Raw genomic sequence first — 14,131 nt, 5'->3', positions numbered from 1 at the left:
TGGAAGCCGGCACCCAGAACCGCAGAGCTAAATGTATAATAGGTACACTAATAGTAGGAGTGATAATATTAATAGCTTTAGTGGTAACAATTTCTTATGTAAAGGGACATGAGGAAGAGGCGAAGGTAACTGATGTGATATCTGTAGAAACGCTTACACCCACTGTTGCTGGTGAGAAAAGGGAAAACACTCAAGAGAAAGCGTTATTAGCTGCAGAAGCCCGCAGGTTACACGTAGATGAGTCCCAAGGAGACTTTAGGTCAAATGCTTATGCTAAACTCTTATATGAATACGTGGATGCCATGGAGGTTAAGGACTGTTACGTCTGCATGCAGTTGCCGGCGTCTGTAGATGAAGGCATTAGATATCATCACCTCCCGCTGACATATGGCATTACATGTAGCTTATTGCTTAGTATATTTTATGGGAGAGATAGTTTTGAATACTATTTCTCCAACTATGATTCAGTGTTGCCAGAAGTCCCAAATTATAAGCAGATGAACAAATGGGACTACTGGAAGAGTGAAGACAGATTGGCCAAGTTCTTCATTCCTTGGATTACCTTAGATACTTCACATGCCCGTAGAAATAACCTGACATGCAAAGTGTCAGAAGTCGAGAAGAAGTTCATAGGGCAGGTGGATGATCGTTACAGGAGACAAAAGATTTTGAAAAAATCAGGACAATGGAAAACAGATTGGACCGAGGAAGAGAAGGCACACAAGAGAAAGGGTAGTAGTGGTCCAATAGCTTTAGATAAGACGCAGAGAGGAAAGCTATGTCTTCACCGAGCCAAAACGTATTACGAAAATGTATACGTGGGAGAAGTCAGCTGTGAACATGCTTTCAATATAGAGTACTATACTAAAGATTTCCTGAAGGGAATGCAAGTGATTCCAAATGTGTATTTTGTATGTGGAAGAAATGCCTACGTGAGACTACCTGACAACTGGTATGGATCATGTTACCTAGCAATTGTCTTTCCCAAAATATATCATGCACAAGACTTAGAGATCATCGAGGGCAAGACATCATCGAGGGGAAGGAGAGATATAGGAGATGCAGAAATGGTTGGAGATGTCTTTGGAGCTGTGTTCCCTCTTTTGGGACTAATCCTTAATGATGTTAAAATTAGACGACTGGCAACAGTCGTCGACAGGTTGTCTGCCAGCACTGCTCAGTCCTTAATGCTGGTAGAAGGAGAGATGCAATCGATAAGGGCTATGGTTCTTCAGAACCGTCTTGCGTTAGACGTCCTACTAGCAAAAGAGGGCGGAGTCTGTAAGGCTTTGAAGGTCCAGGAATGTTGTACTTACATTCCAGACAATTCAAAGCCCCTTGAGAAAGTTATTAGGAACATAACTGATATTCACAAGGAGATCGAAGACTTGAGTAGAGAAAATGTCTGGGAAAAGGTGGGCCACGGAATGAGTGAAGTTGGAGGGTGGATCTCCACCCTAGGCAAAAGCTTTGTGTGGTATATACTAAAACCTATCATCATAATATTGATCTGTGGGATCATATTGTGGGGATTGGTGAGGGTATTCAAATGGTACAGAGCAAAAAGGTCAGAAAGGGCCCAAAGAGAGCAGCTGCAGAGATTGGCTGCCATACAAGATAATCAGTACAGGAGTCTGAGGGCTCTGGAAACGCAGAGACAAGTTATGCTAGCAATAACTGCAGTTTAAATGTTAGTGATGACCCCGAGAGGTCATCAAAGGGGGGAACTGAGAGAGCGCAAACTGACCTAAATGTATGAGTGCATCACACTTACCCGTAGTAAGCACAAATCATGAGGAGAAATGCCATGAGTGCTAGTAGTATCTGCAATTATATTCTGAATGTATAGCTAATGTAGAGATTTAAGAAGAAGTGGAACTAATACAGAAATGTGTGACACTATATGATTTTATTAGATGTGATTATTCCTGAATCCATGTCGTGTAGCTGCTAAAATGTAAGATGGCATGTGGTTAAACGCAGAATGTGGTAGGCCTCAGGGCCAGAGCTAGAAGGGAGGGGGAAGGTTTCTTTTCACGATATGGATTGCACTAATGTTTTGGTCATTGCATTAATGGGCCATGATTTATAGATGTGTTTACTGAATAATAGAATAAAAGTATTAACATGCTTTAATTAATGAAGAAGTTGAATGCTATAATCATTATGAGAAATGCTGTAGGCCTGAAATGTTTTAACATTGATTTACACGTACTGGTCTGGGCCGAGAAATGTTGCGAACCTTTTTGGAAGTCTATGAGAGTTGGGATCTTGGCTGCAGATGTCTGTCTGCAAGAGAAAAGGGGGGATCCAATTATAAATAATATGAATAGAGGTCTGTTCAGAAGACGGCCCAGACATGGAGGAGGGTTCCGGAATGTTTTAAGGGGTATCAGCGGGCCGGAGAAGAGTCTGAGAAGCAAGGTCAACTCCAACGTATGAGGCCCAATACAAAGCAGCATGGAAAAAGCCAGAAGCTACACCACGTGAGGGGCGTCTCACGAGGGGCGTCTCAAATGTTGTTGACTGTTTTGTATTAGGGACAGCACCCCTGGGTGGAGTTAGAGCAGATGCCTGAGGACCCTTTAGAGAGCGGATGGGTAGGCAGAGAGGGGTCATGACTGGAGAACTATAGGTTTTCACCAAGAGACTAAGAGTGAGTGACTTCCCTTGGGGGTCATTCACTGCTGACACCTTTTGTTAGGTTGAGACTTGGTTAAGTAGGGATACCATCTAGAGCAGGGTAGGGACAGCCTAACCTGTGTGTTTTCCTCCAACTTAAATGAAGGAGAGATCTCAATATGCGTCAATGCTGATAGCTTTATTATTCTTAGAACTTGTGCTGGTAATTTCCGTTGCTCGTCTGAGGGCTTTCAGAGAGCACATGTATGTAGTTGGACCTGTGTATCTCGTGAATCTCATTCTGAGATGCCTGTATTTGCAGCTTATCCTAACCTTACAATAAACTTTTGAAAGCTAGAAGTTGTTTGTGATCTTTTGGAGCGGAGTCCTTTATTGGGTGAACTAACTTGGTAAGAGATGCACTTTCTTCCCTCAATGACAGGCAACAAAGGTTCAGTCGACCAGATCGGGGTTTAGATCAATAGTGATAAGGTATCGATCAAAATCTCGCCCTTCCACAAGCACTGGCCGTGCGGCCGGGCCGTGAAATGAAATAATAAAAAGAAAAAAACGTGAGTTGTACGCGCGCAATGAAAAAAAGGGCTGTGCACGTCGCGCGCTTGTGCGCGTGATAGTAAGCTGGTCGCCGGGAAATTAGCACTTTCCAGAGCAGCTTCTAAATGTCTCGGCCAGATGAGCGCATGCGCTGGATCAGGCGGAGACCTAAAATACAAGGTAAAGTGTGGACGCGGTTTGCAACGCTTGCCTTGTTGCTGGCCAAGCATACAGTTAGACTCCACTGGTGCTCACCCATGGCCCCTCCCCAACAGAGGCATGGAGAGAAGCATCTGCAGATGGGGCGCAGCGGATGGAGATGCTTTTTGATATGAGGAGTTCCGCCAGATCCCTCGGCTTATCTCACCGCAGTGGTCCGCCCTTCTAATCCACTTCCAACAGCTGGTCCGCTATGATGTTTTGTCTCGTGAACATTTCACGCACACTAACAACACAACAGGATGGCCCCCAAGATGAGCTCATTCTCGCGCCGGGACACTTCCGAGTAGCTGTGTGCGTTATAAATGGAACCTAACATAACATAACATAACATAATCTATCATCCTTTATCCCTTATTCCACCAGGAAAGCGCACTCCTCTGACACTCACCCGTCATCAGTGCCATTCAATTTACAAACACTGACACATCCTGACACATCCGTCCCCTAACCCACCTGTTTATCCATGGTTCGCTCTTCCTTCCACAACTCTGACCACATTTAAGACAGGTTACAGGCACCAATCCTCTGATTGCAAGACAACACGATGCACTGCAGAATACCAGAGGTACCACCTACATGATAATTACATGAAACTGTAATCTACTTGTCTTTCTGTTATGTTATACCTATCGATGTGCCATGATTTGTCATGTGTTTTTGCTCTGTTTGCTAAGGAAACTCTAATAAATAGTGTTTTTTTTTAACTGAGTGTTTCTTAGTCGGATATTTGTGAATAAAAATATAGAGACTGATAAACTATTTTGCTGCAGATTTGAGACCTGGTTTGGTACTGAGGAAGGGTGGATGTTGGGGTGTAGTGATCGGAATGCTGATCAACTCCACGTATTGGCAAGTTGGTAATGGTAAGTAAGTAATGAGCTGGACGTGAGCTAATACTAATATCACAAATATAACCTCAACCGTTACTTCATAGACTTTCCAGCCAATCAGTTAATGGTTTCCAGAAAGCTTTCTTTTTGGACATCTTCCCTGAAAGATCCATTCTATCAATCAATCATCGCATTTATGAAGCGCGCTACTCACCCGCTAGGGTCTTAAGGCGCTGAGAGGGGGGGGGGTTGGGTGCTGCTACTGCTCCAAGAGCCAGGTCTTGAGTTGCTTCCTGAAGGAGAGATGGTCCTGGGTCAGCCGCAGGTGGGAGGGGAGGGAGTTCCATGTCTTGGCCGCCAGGTAGGAGAAGGATCTTCCTACGGTGGTGGTTCTGCAAATCCGAGGGACGGTGGCGAGGGCGAGGCTGGCGGATCGAAGCTGGTGGGTGGGTGTGTAGAACGTGAGGCGGTTGTTGAGGTATTTGGGGCCCATGTCGTGGAGAGCCTTGTGTGTGTGGGTGAGGAGCCGGAATGTGATCCTCTTGCTGACGGGGAGCCAGTGCAGGTCTCTCAGGTGGGCAGAGATGTGGCTGTGACGGGGGATGTCCAGGATGAGTTGTGCAGAGACGTTCTGTATGCGCTGCAATCTTTTCTGTAGTTTGGCAGTGGTTCCAGGGTAGAGGGCGTTCCCATAGTCCAGTCGGCTGGTGACGAGGGCCTGGGTGACCGACTTTCTGGTTTCGGTGGGGATCCACCGGAAGATCTTTCGAAGCATGCGCAAGGTGTTGAAACAGGATGACGAGACGGCGTTGACTTGCTTGGTCATCGTGAGGGAGGAGTCCAGGATGAAGCCCAGGTTGCGAGCGTAATCCGTGGGCTAGGGGGCGGTGCCAAGTGCGGAGGGCCACCAGGAGTCGTCCCAGGCAGAGAGTGATGGTCCGAGGATGAGGACTTCCGTCTTGTCTGAGTTCAGTTTCAGACGGCTGAGCTTCATCCATTGCGCGACGTCTTTCATTCCTTCATGGAGGTTGGCTCTGGCGGTGGCGGGGTCGTTGGTGAGGGAGAGGATCAGCTGGGTGTCGTCAGCGTAGGAGATGATGTTCAGATTGTGTTGGCGTGCGATGGCTGCGAGGGGGCTCATGTAGATGTTGAAGAGGGTGGGGCTGAGCGAGGAGCCTTGAGGAAAGCCGCAGATGATGTTGGTGGCCGCTGAGCGGAAGGGGGGAAGGCGGACTCTCTGAGTTCTTTCGGAGATGAAGGAGGTGATCCATTCCAGAGCTTTTCCTTGGATCCCAGCGTGGTGGAGGCGAGTTGTTAGAGTGCGGTGGCAGACTGTGTCGAATGCGGCTGATAGGTCGAGGAGGATGAGGGCAGCAGTTTCCCCGTTGTCAAGCAGGGTTCTGATGTCATCGGTGGCTGCGATGAGGGCGGTCTCGGTGCTGTGGTTTGCTCGGAAGCCGGACTGCGATGGGTCAAGGGATCCGTTCATCTTGAGGAAGGCGGATAGCTGTTTGTTGATGGGCTTCTCGATGACTTTGGCGGGAAAAGGAGGAGCGAGATGGGGCGGAAGTTCTTGAGGTCCGTGGGGTACGCGGTGGGTTTCTTCAGGAGGGCGCTGAGCTCCGCATGTTTCCAGCTCTCTGGAAAGGTGGCGGATGCGATGGAGTTGTTGATGACGTTCCGGAGTTGGGGTGCGATGATGGAGTCAGCTTTGTTAAAGATGTGGTGTGGGCATGGGTCGGCCGGGCAGCCGGAGTGGATGGTGTTCATCACGCGGGTGGTGTCTTCGGTGCTGATGGGGGTCCAGGTGCAAAGGGTGTGATAGGGGGCATTGGTTCTGTGGTTGGGTGAGTGGTCTGGGCGCCAAAGCTGTTGTGTATGTCGGCAATCTTGCGGTGGAAGAATGACGCGAGTGAGTCGCAGAGGTCTTGCGAGGGCGTGATGTCGATGTTGCTGGCGCTGGGGCGGGAGAGCTCTTTGCCGATGCTGAAGAGCTCCTTGCTGTTGTGGGCATTTGTTGTCCAGTCGTTCTCTGAATGCAGTCCTTTTGGTGGTGCGGATCAGTTGGTGGTGTTTGCGGATGGCGTTCTTGAGGGCTGTCATGTTTTCGGTCGATTGGTCGTGGCGCCAGGCTTTCTCGAGGGTATGGCAGGATTGCTTGGAGTTTTTGAGGTCGATAGTGAACCACGAGGCTTTCTTGCTGCCGGGTCTGCTGGGAGGATTCTTCAGTGGTGCAAGGGCATCGGCGCATTCTAGACATATACAATAGGGATTCCAACCAATCCTAGTGCTGTGGGGTTATGTTGCTTACCCATTTATGACAAATGTACCCTTCTGGACAGTAATACAGCATAAACCAACAAATCTCTAGGGATTCCTGTTAGCTCATCGTCCACCCCAAAGATAACTAGAGAAAGGCTTACCTTTATTAGCCGACCCAAAATACCTGTCATGGTTGTTTCTACTTTGCTGCAGAACTCGCTGATTTCAGGACATAGGAAGAACATGTGGACATCGGTTGCCTTTTCCAACCCAAATTTTGCACAGCTGGTTCGGCTGCCTTTCCCCATCTTAGATAGTTTCTCAGGTGATATGTAAACCCTATGAAGTGAGAAAAGGTGGTTCCTTCTTAAGAAAGCGGGTTTAACTATATTGTAAAGAGTGCGCATAGATACTTGCCAGATATTCTGCAACTGGTCACCAGGCAAGTACTTTCCCCACAGCTCCTCCACCAAAGTGAATTCTCCATCCATGCTGTCTTGAAGGTGCCAATACCAAAGCGATACTTCTTTACTTCCTGGTGGCTTGCTTATCAGTTGGTCTTCCAAGATGTTGCTATTACCCAATGACGATGCCTTTCTTTGCGCCCAACTTTTTAATTGAAGGTACTTAAATTTTGAGAGGGAGCCCATCATCAAACCATTAAGATCGTACCAGGGTAACAAATGTCCATCTCTAGACAGATCTCCCCAGATGTTTAGATTGACTTCACTGATTGGTAATGCCAATTTATCATTAAGACACTCGGGGGTCCCTGGTGAATCCCAAATCGGAGCAAAATGAGAATAATAATCTATTTTCAGAATGCGTCGTATATGGCACCACATTGATGCCGTCGAGTACAGTACCTTCAATTTAACCTTTTTGAAGAATTTAGGATCTCTAAATTTAAATGTGTTGTCTTGTTTAATTTTGAAAACTGTTTATAAAAAGTTTAGAAATAAATAAATTATAAGTTCAAGTTCAAGTTCAGGAATTTGTATAGCGCACTACTGACCCATAGGGTCTCAAGGCGCTTGTGTGAGGGGGTGCATTATTTATCGAATAGCCAAGTTTTAAGTTCCTTTCTGAAGGAAATGTGGTTCTGTGTGAGGCGGAGGTGAGTGGGGAGAGAGTTCCAGGTCTTGGCCGCCAGGTAGGAGAAGGATCTTCCTCCCATGGTGGATCTGCGGATGCGTGGAACTGTGGCAAGCGCTTGGTTGGAGGATCTTAGTTGGCGGGTGGGTGTGTAGAAGGACAGTCGTGTGTTGAGGCCTTCGGGTCCTAGTTTGTAGAGGGCCTTGTGAGCGTGGGTGAGGAGACGGAACGTTATTCTCTTGTTGACGGGAAGCCAGTGGAGGTCTTTCAGGTGGCCGGTAATGTGAGCTTGGCGAGGGATGTCCAATATGAGTCTGGCAGATGCATTTTGGATGCGTTGGAGTTTTTTCTGTAGTTTGGCTGTGGTTCCGGCGTAGAGGGTGTTTCCATAGTCCAGTCGGCTAGTGACCAGTGCGTGGGTGACCGTCTTTCTTGTTTCGGTGGGGATCCAACGGAAGATTTTTTTGAGCATACGGAGTACGTTGAAGCAAGAGTATGAGACGGCATTAACTTGTCTGGTCATCGAGAGGGAGGAGTCTAGGATGAAGCCCAGGTTGCGTGCGTGGTCTGTGGGTATGGGTGCTGTGCCCAGGGCCGATGGCCACCATGAGTCGTCCCAGGCAGAGGGGGAAGAACCCAGGATGAGAACTTCCGTTTTGTCTGAGTTAAGTTTTAGGCGGCTGTTTTTCATCCATTCGGCTACTTCTTTCATGCCTTCATGAAGATTGGTTTTGGCGGTGTTAGGGTCTTTGGTGAGGGAAAGGATCAGCTGGGTGTCGTCAGCGTAGGAGATGATGTTGAGGTTGTGTTGTCGCGCGATGGATGCAAGGGGACTCATGTAAACGTTGAAGAGGGTGGGACTGAGTGATGATCCTTGTGGGACTCCGCAGATGACTTCGGTGGCCTCTGATTTGAATGGGGGGAGTCGGACTCTCTGGGTTCTCCCGGCGAGGAACGAGATGATCCAGTCCAAGGCTTTTCCTTGTATTCCGACGTTGCTGAGGCGTTGTATGAGGGTGCTATGACAGACTGTGTCGAAGGCGGCGGAGAGGTCGAGTAGGATGAGGGCAACTGTTTCTCCGTTGTCCAGTAGCGTTTGGATGTCATCTGTCGCTGCAATGAGGGCGGTTTCCGTGCTGTGTTTGGCTCGAAAGCCGGACTGTGAAGAGTCGAGGGAGTTGTTGGATTCAAGGAAGGCGGCGAGCTGGCTGTTGGCGGCTTTCTCAATGACTTTGGCAGGGAATGGGAGGAGGGAAATGGGGCGGTAGTTCTTAAGTTCAGAGGGGTCAGCTGTGGGTTTCTTCAGGAGGGCACTGAGTTCGGCGTGTTTCCAGCTTTCTGGGAAGGTAGCGGAGTTGAAGGAGCAGTTGATGACATCACGGAGATGGGGTGCGATGATGGAGTCTGCTTTGTTGAAGATGTGGTGGGGACAGGGGTCAGTTGGCGAACCTGAATGGATGGAGTTCATTAGTCGGATGGTGTCTTCAGTGGTGAGTGGGTTCCAGGTGCTAAGGTTGTTAGAGAGCGATTCGGGTTTGGAAGTGGGTGGAGTGGGCTGATCTTTCGAAATGTTCTTAAAGCTATTATGTATGTCGGCGATTTTGTTGTAGAAGAAAGAGGATAACGAGTCGCAGAGGTCTTGGGAGGGAGTAATGTCGTTTGAGGCTGCGGTGGGGTTGGTAAATTCTTTGACGATGTTGAATAGTTCCTTGCTGTTGTGGGCGTTGTTGTCGAGTCGATCCTTGAATGCTGATTTCTTGGTGGATCGGATCAATTGGTGGTGTTTGCGGGTGGCTGCCTTGAAGGTGGTCATGTTATCAGCGGTTGGGTTTTTTCTCCATGTTTTTTCGAGAGTACGGCATAATTTCTTGGAATTCTTAAGGTCATCGTTGAACCAGGGGGCCTTTTTGCGACCTTGTTTGATCTGGCGGTTTTTTAGGGGTGCTAATTCGTCAACGCTGTGAGTGATCCATTGTTTGAGTTTGGTGGCAGCTTCGTTTGGGTCCGATGAGAGGGCTGGAGGGTATTGGTTGAGCGATGTGAGGAGTTGGTCGGTGGTGATTTTGTTCCAGTTTCTTCGAGGAATAGGTTGTGGGGGGTTGTGAGTCATGGTAGTTTTGTAGCTGAAGTGGACACAGCTGTGGTCCGTCCAATGGAGAGCTGTGGTATGATTGAAGGAGATGAGTTTGCTGGAGGTGAAGATAGGGTCGAGCTTGTGTCCGGCTAAGTGGATGGGAGTGTCAACAAGTTGTTGGAGTCCAAGATTGGCCAGGTTGTCTAGAAGTGTGGTGGTGTTGCAGTCGTTTTTCTTTTCTAGGTGGAAGTTGAAATCTCCCAGTAGAATTTAGTTCTCGGATGGGAGGGCATGTGGGCTGATGAAGTCAGTGATGTCTTCGCTGAATTGTTTACGGGTTCCTGGTGGTCTGTAGATGAGGGTGCCTCTAAGTGTGGTCCTGGGGTCGGTGTGGATCTGGAAGTGGAGGTGTTCAGCGGTTTCAAGGTAATTGTCGAAGCTGGTCGTGATTCTGATGGTGTTCTTATGGACGATGGCGATGCCGCCTCCTGTTTGGTTGGTACGGTCTTTTCGGATGATCTTGTAAGCGTCCGGGATGGCTAAGGCGATGTCGGGTGCTGATGATGCGTTCATCCAGGTTTCTGTAAGGAAGGCGATGTCCGGTGACTCAGTGTTGAGTAGGTCCCAGAGTTCTGTTGCGTGTTTGTGGATCGAGCGGGTGTTTAGCAGGATGCATTTCAGGTGGTTAGAGTCGGAGCTGTGTTTGGAGGTCGTGGATTTGGTGTGGGTCTTGATGCAGGCGAACTTGCAGGAGTGGCAGGCGAAGGGACCGTGGGTATTTCCTGGGGCAGCCTCGTAGCATTGTGGAGTGCGTCCGGGGTTAATGGCTAAGAGGGTGGCGGCGTCATACGTTATGCGGGAGGAGTGAGGTTTGCGGGGGGTAGGCGGTCTGGCACTGGGCGCGGTCCAGGCGCGGACGGGCGTAGACGGGCTTACCTTTGGCGCGACCGCTGCGCGTTACCGCTGCGCGAAAATGCATCTGTCATATGCGGATAGAAGAGGGGGAGGGGCGAGGGATAGTCAGCTGGGAGGTGGGAGCTGGGCGGAGATCTGGGCAGGGAGGGCACAGAAAGCAACAACAACAAGCTCAAAATGGCCTTAGCCGAAATCGGAACCGGATTGGGGCACAGAGATAAATAACGCGAAACTGATGGCAGTGGCACCGGTAAAATCAGGCAGCGATTACTTAGACAGGCAGCGCAGCAATTTTAAAATATAAATTATATGTTATATGGACAAATTAGGACAAAGAACATGCACCAAAACAAATGCTGAGCACTACTCTTTGGGATATGATTCATTTTGTATTCATTGTTCATTGTTACGGTTCCAGGATGCCAGCTGTTACCTGCGCTGCAGGGCAGGGTGTACTATAACTTTTTTCCATTTTGTGAATGTTAGCCTTTACGCAGTATGTGCACCAGGTCATGGGACTCTCGGCCCCTGGTGTGGCCATTACTCACCTGAAACTGTTTCATTGCAGACCAGAGACAGACCTCAATAGTTATAATTGTGCACTGAACAGCAGTGGAACATTGCAAATGCTGCTTAGCTCTTGTACCCCTGAGGAGAAGACCGACTACATTCCAATAAAAAAAGACCACACTTCTTTGTTTGGAAGAGTAAAGGCCACAGTTTATTGGCTGCCTACACTTACATGTGACCCTTCAATTTGCTTTGCTTTTGTCTTTAATTAGAAGATAGCGGTATAGTACTTCTTTCCCGTGAAGGTTCCTTGCTGGGCACTACAGCCTACACTGGCTGACCACTGTAGCAGTGCCATCAAACCCTTCATCCAGTGTAGGCATAGCAGGTGACTGTGGAGTTGTAAATGTATGGCAGCCATTAGTAATCATAGATGACAAACCAAACAGACCGTGGTCATAGTCTACATACCGACAAACTCATATAACTTCAGTTACTCAGGCATACCCGGTGGACGTCCACTTCCGGTAGCCGTGCTTCATTCAGTCAGGCCCACTGAGTGACCCTTCATTCCGATGGACGTGCTTCAATGATCACAATTGTACACCAGACATGCTTCTTTAACTTCAGTCTATCAGTCTTACTGGGTGGGCACCCACTTCTGGCAGCCTTGCCTCAGTCGTGCAGGCACACCAGATGAGCCTCCACTTCTGGTGGCCATGCTTAAACAATCACCCACCAGCATCTTTCTTGTTTCAGTTGCCTTCAAACAAACAGGCATGCCCGGTGGGCGTCCATCTCCGGTAGCCCCGTTCTAGGCAGTCAGGCGCGCTCCGACTGGCCTTCCACTTCCAGTGTTTGATAATTCAAGTAAGAAATGACTTATAAACATTCGAATGGTAAATGGAAAAACTAAAATTCATCACATAATCACCATACACTGCATGAACTGCACCAGGGGCCATACCGGCAGCACGCCACTAACACACCAGCCTTCCTGGACATCCTTGTGCCTCCGCCGTCGCTGGACACACGCGACCGCCGAGTGGGGCGGACAAGGAAACTACTACTCCCAGCGTCCCCTGCTTCGCGGGGACGCCGATTGACTGCTGGGGCTTCCGTCTGGGATGCGCACAAAACCGAGCCCTTCCTCCGGTGGAGTGGGGGTCTGAACTGCACCAGGGGCCATACCGGCAGCACGCCACTAACACGCCAGCCTTCCTGGACATCCTTGTGCCTCCGCCATCGCTGGGCACACGCGACCGCCGAGTGGGGCGAACAAGGAAACTACTACTCCCAGCGTCCCCTGCTTCGCAGGGACGCCGATTGACTGCTGGGGCTTCCGTCTGGGAGGCGCACAAAACCGAGCCCTTCCTCCGGTGGAGTGGGGGTCTGAACTGCACCAGGGGCCATACCGGCAGCAAGCCACTAACACGCCAGCCTTCCTGGACATCCTTGTGCCTCCGCCGTCGCTGGACACACGTGACCGCCGAGTGGGGCGAACAAGGAAACTACTACTCCCAGCGTCCCTTGCTTCGCGGGGACGCCGATTGACTGCTGGGGCTTCCGTCTGGGAGGCGCACAAAACCGAGCCCTTCCTCCCGCGTCGCGGGCTAAGCCCGGGCAAAGGGCGGGCCCTCTGTGGCCCTCAGAGGCATGAGGAGGACGGGACGGGGCACCCTCCCTAACATTATTCCCGTAAGGTACTTTCTTGTTTACATCCTGTCTACGTGCCTGGGCAACCACAGTCACATTCATTCTGAGGACTATTGATACTGTCATTTCTTAGACATCATACTTTGTGTATTGAGTGGTAACCCATTACTACTCCTAGCTTGTTGTTCTTCGTACCTGCTCTGTTCACTCTTACCGTCTTGTCTAACAAACGTTAGCTCATACTGTGCTTGGTCTAGTATATGCCATTTCCATTATGTCCCCAAGGGGCAGTCACAGTAAAACAGCTGCTGCGGGGGGTGGACCAGTAATTGGCCCTATTGATAATTTTATCACTAAGGCCAATGACGCTATAAACCAGGGTATTTCTCTTTTAGAACGCAGTGTCTCACAAGATCTGGCCCATGCTAAACGTTCTTCCCTTGGTCTTAATGCTGCTGCTACTACACCTGCTCAGGTTTTGCCCAACAATATCAGACCTTTATTAAACGTAAGTGCTGACATCCATACCATCCCAAGTGAGGTAAATCTATCAGCCTCTATTCCTTTGATAGACTCAGACACAGATATCAGTATGGATCTGGAGAAGACCCCAGATCTGCTTATTAATCCCACTCCTGAAGCAATATCTGTTGATAATACAAGGCAATTAAGAGGTAGACGTGAGGGTGCTATACAAAAACAAAAATCATATGCACCCAAGTCCCGGTCTACAAAGGCTAGGAAACATGGTCTGATAAAAAAAAAACTGGGAAAGGCACCAATTCTAACCTCAACCAAAATGTGAGTAGGGTTACGGAGACCACTCAGGGGGAGGAAAGAGAGAGGGAACAGCACGGTGGAATATCAGAAAACAATAACACAATTAATGACAGCATTGAAAATGTAAACGACCGCATGCTGGAAAGGCTGGGTGAATTATTAAGTATTTACTTATCTCCTATTGAAAGTAGACTTACTCGGATAGAAAAGCAAATAGCCAAACTGAGTATCCCTATTAAGAATCTATTCAAAGAAGGTGCTGTAAATGGTGCAATCAATCATAGTTCTACTAAAACAGTAGGCACCAAACCTAACACTTTTCAAGCACCGATGATAAATACAAAAATTGCACCCAAAGTCCCATTAGTTGCTTCAGTGACACCGAAGGGCCCATCCATTAGTCAGCCAATAGCTACCCATAACACCAACATTGTAGCCTCAGACAAAAGGAAGGACCATAATACTAAACAATTAAATGGGACTACTACAGGCCAACCTGTGAACCCCGTAAGCAGCTCCACCATGGCACAACCACCACAAAAAATAATTAGGCAAGTCCCCTCTCGCATTAATCTTCCACCGGAATGCGGAGCATACGTATTGGTGCTAG

The sequence above is a fragment of the Lissotriton helveticus genome, chromosome 5_1 (genome assembly GCF_964261635.1).
Source record: "Lissotriton helveticus chromosome 5_1, aLisHel1.1, whole genome shotgun sequence".
Classification (NCBI taxonomy): domain Eukaryota; kingdom Metazoa; phylum Chordata; class Amphibia; order Caudata; family Salamandridae; genus Lissotriton; species Lissotriton helveticus.
This window is presented reverse-complemented; position numbering follows the sequence as displayed.